Source organism: Microtus oregoni, unplaced genomic scaffold (genome assembly GCF_018167655.1).
Source record: "Microtus oregoni isolate MIOR12 unplaced genomic scaffold, Mior012 000001F_ref0000356, whole genome shotgun sequence".
In the NCBI taxonomy this organism is placed as follows: domain Eukaryota; kingdom Metazoa; phylum Chordata; class Mammalia; order Rodentia; family Cricetidae; genus Microtus; species Microtus oregoni.
This window is the reverse complement of record NW_024543060.1, coordinates 83,871,001-83,875,259: the sequence shown is the minus strand read 5'-3', so window position 1 is coordinate 83,875,259 and position 4,259 is coordinate 83,871,001. Positions and strand designations below refer to the sequence as shown.

At 45.0% G+C, this 4,259-nt stretch overlaps 1 long non-coding RNA gene across 1 annotated transcript; it reads left to right on the top strand.

Annotated features, from left to right (window-relative positions):
• LOC121464137 lies at window positions 1-798 on the top strand. Its single transcript, XR_005976496.1, has 2 exons — window positions 1-143; window positions 366-798. It is a non-coding gene; the product is annotated as an uncharacterized LOC121464137 (long non-coding RNA).
• The last annotated feature ends 3,461 nt before the right edge of the window (window positions 799-4,259 follow it).

Below are 4,259 nucleotides of genomic sequence, written 5' to 3'. Positions count from 1 at the left end.
CCCTGCCCTTCCCTTCCTGCCCCTTGTTCTCCTGCCCCCCTCGTTTCATGCTCCCCATCAAGGGTACTCAAGTAAAGCGTGATCTGAGTGGAATCCTGATATGGTGGCTGTTCTTTCTCGCCAGTCGAGAGGTCCGCCACAAGGTATGTAATTTGTGCCATGTGTTCTGTTAGGTGCAGTTTTGGTTTGAGTACTTTCAAACTTCCGTTAGTTGAATCAGCAGACGTGGGCCTGAGGACCGCATATATTTTTAATCCTCCCCAGCTCAGAAAAGATCAGCTGCAGCTACAGCCACCTCCTCCTCTGGCTTGTCTCTGCTCTGTCCTTAAAGATGAAAAATATTGACACTGACTTTATTTCTGTAGCGGACGTGGCTGTACACGCATGTGCCTCGTTGTCCGTGTAGAGCTCAGAGGACACCGTGGGTTCTGGGGATCCAGCTGATATCATCAGACTTGATGGAAGCACTTTCACCCACTGAGCCATCTTGTCAACCCTCCTCTGTTCCCTCTGCCTCACTCAAAGACTTTCAACTTGGAGAGCCGACCTCAATATAGAACCTGTCCAGAAGCTTCCAGAAAGCCCAACCACAGATCACTGGAGCTTCTGTTCTTGATGGGGATTCGTGTGACTGGTGTGGGTCTTAATGACACTGGGAATTGTGTCTAATTGGGAATGTCGCTTTCCTAGGACACCTAACCCAGAGCAGACAATGCCCTGCCCAGACAACGCTTCACATAAATGCTTCAATAGACTTTGTAGAACAAGCAAAATATATTAAAATCATCTGCACAGCTAGACAAGCACACATTATTTTTTTTCTCGAATTCATGTTCTACACTCCTGCCCCCAAAGCCTGATGCAGAACCGGGACAGTTCTTTGACTCGGACGAAGAAGGCAAGGAACTTGAGGAACTGTGACATACAGGTTGAGAGGGAATGCCGCCAGACTGCTGGAATTCCTGCTAGTTGTCAGAGTCGTAGAGGGCCTCGGGTATTCCTCTCTTTCCAGCTGCTCCGCCCAATCGAGTTAAACAGTCCCTACGAGTAAACACATGTGGCAAAGTTAAACAAATATTTTTTTCGCAGCTGGATTGGTTCATCTTCTGTGTGGGCTCACATGGGGGGAGAGGGGAGGAAGCACCAGAATGTTTTGATTAAATCAGCTGTTGCCATCAAAGGCTACTTTACCAACAAACCAACAGGCTGTCGTATTTCCTGTCGGTTATCTACTTCAGTGAGAGTTCTTGGTAGTGTGGAAAGGATTTCTCTCAACAGGAAGTTCACAGGGCTTCTTAATCTAATGTTCTCACCGCCCTACCAAGCGTGAAATCGACAGGTCAGCCAGACACTTCTACAGGACTTCAGAGGAGAACATGACGTTGAACACTCCTGTCCCAACGAGGGGGGTGTGTTTGGGATAACGGACTTCCCACTGTCCTTTGCAGCAGCGTGAGGGAGTATTACCACATCTTATTTCCTGATTGGAAGAAAGATGTGATAATGTTCCTCCACAGTGTTGCTATTGCGGTTCTCCCCGCCTGGAAAGGTCTTGGGGATTGTGCGAGAAGCCACCAAGCTTGTTTAGTTATTAACCACCCAGAGTGAGGGTGACCCTGTGCTAAAGGGGACAGATGATGGTGGAATTCCTGCTAGTTGTCAGAGCACTCCCACATCAGCCAAGGAACGTGGGAAGCTGCTAGAAACCGAAGAGGGTGGGAAAGACACTTTATACCAAAGAGGGCAGGCAAAGACACTACACCAGGCTTCTAGAAGGAGCAGAGCCCTGTTGATACCTCCACGCTAGCCTAGTGAGACCCAGTTTGGACTTCTGAGTTCCAGAACTCTAAGGTTCCCAGTCTGTGTTGTCTAGAGTCACTGCTTTGAGGGACATTATGATAGTAACCGAAAACGACAACACCCCCAACAACAAAAAAGAAACAGTGTTCTTTCCAGAAGGCAGGAGGTGCTGGACAGGGAAGTAGGCTAGAGCAGCTGCATCTATGGACCAGTCTCTGGGCATCCTGCTAGGTATTTTCTAAGACGAGAAGCAATCTGCTTCCCCTCACATCCACGGTCGTGGGCATCTGTTCCTTAAGTGCTCACAGTGCCCGTGGGCAAGGGCAGAAAAGTCTGTGTGTCCTGCACAACCTGGGCAGCTGTTTCCTTCCTCCACTGCCGGTTGCCAGGAGCAAGTTACTCAATCTTTGTAGGCGTCAGTGAGGTGATGACAGTTATCTGATAGGCTTTTTTTTTTAATGACGATTAAAGATGTATATGTATAAAGAATTCTGCCTCACTGCTGGCACATAGGGGACACTTAAGAAACCTTACTAGGAATTCTAGTGACATCTGGTAATATAGTATAATTCTGGCCTTGGAACCAGACTGCCTGGGTGTGGAACCCATCTTTGCCTCTGGGAATGTCTGTTAGGGCAAGTGATAATATCTCTTCACCCAGTTTTGTTCTTGTGCAAAATGCAAATGTTATGAGCATTATCCCACATAGCTGCGAGGAGGAGCGGGATTAATACAATTAAAGTGCCAGCTAGCTCTTCACATATATGATACATGCCATATATATTTCTATCATATTAGAAATGGGCTAAATTAATATGTGAGAATTAGCCTAGAAGAGGCTAGATAGAAATGGGCCAAGCAGTGTTTAAATGAATACAGTTTGTGTGTTGTTATTTCGGGCATAAGCTAGCAGGCGGCTGAGGTGCTGGGGATGCAGCCCCACCGCTCGTATTACAACAGAATGGCGCCCAGACATGTGGCAACTGCTTCCACATAAAGCCTGAGACAGCTTGGGAAGTAATTCTAGAACAAAATGAGAGCGTTGTGCATGGTTTTTTGGTAGCAGCACTCTCTCGGGTCTACTCTGCTTGCTAGAAGCAAGCAAGCGCTCTCATCTAAGAGAGGCTTCCTGACTCAGCTTTAGCTGCAAAACCCTGCAGCTCATTAAGAGGTCCTGCCACGAAACACTTAAACAGTGTTGACGAAAAGCTGAACGTATGCTTTTCGGTTTTCAGCCGTAGCAGGAAAAAAGCTGCACCGTTTAAAAATGCCAGCTTCCTGGGCTGTCCTGCCAGGGCAAACTCTGACTCTTTTACGCAGGCGGTTCGTGCGGTTTGCAAGCACAGGCTGCTGAAGCTCACTTGCTGGCAGGGACCTTGAAATGCCATAGAGTTGTGGCAGTAAACATGGCTACAGCCAGTACCTCAGCCATGAGGCTGGAAAGCTAAGGAATGGGCTGGATCCAGCCACCAAAGCAACAGCTTTAGTCATACTGATATTACTTGGTAAATTAAAGACTCATGTGGTCAGAAAAAGAGAGATATACAGTAAAGAGAGATTCAAAGACAAAGAAAATTTCTAAATGGTTTACAGTGTGTTGAAAATATATGCAGACTAAAAATTAAAGTTCTTAAAAGTAAAAAATGAAAGAGAGTAGTTGGGTGTGGTAGTACACACCTTTAATCCCAACACTTGGGAAGCAGAGGGAGATTGACCTCTGTAACTTCAAGGTGTAGTAGCGTACACCTTTAATCCCAATGCCTGGGAGGCAGAGACAGGCTGATCTCTGAGAGTTCAAGGACAGCCTGGTCTACAGAGTTATTCCAGATCAAAGATATAAAGAACCTGTCTCAAAAAGCAAAAAATAAAAGTAAAAATAAACAAAATAGAGGCTAAAATAAAGCTCACAAAGATGGAAAATACACAGAGAATTTTGATACTGTATGCTACTATGCTCTCTTTGAATTATTTGAATGCTGAGGAAAGAGCAACAGCTGCTAAAAGATATTTGTTTATAAATGATGCTGAACTAATCCAACGTAGAGATTTTGAAAATGCCTTGACGTTGAAATTTGGATCTAAGGACATGATGCTTTGGAAAGGAGTTTCTTATTTTGTTTTCACAGAGGATGAGACCCTGTTCATTTCTTCTATTCCGATATGGTATGATGGACCATGCCCTCCTGAAAGGTTGCTGTGAACATCTTCAGAAAATTGCTTCGCTCAACTGCCAACTGAGATGAAACTAGCACACAGGTTATACCATGAAAGACCTAATTAACGACGCCCCCATTCAGCAGGAAGCAGTTTGGAGAGAAATAACTATGCCCATATTCCCAAAAATTGTTTATAAGTGTTCTTTTACATTTAAAGGAGGGTATGATATAGATATGAATAATTTGCATTAGTATAGATTTTGCTTTATTGATAGAGATTTAAGGTCAATTTTGTTATAAGTA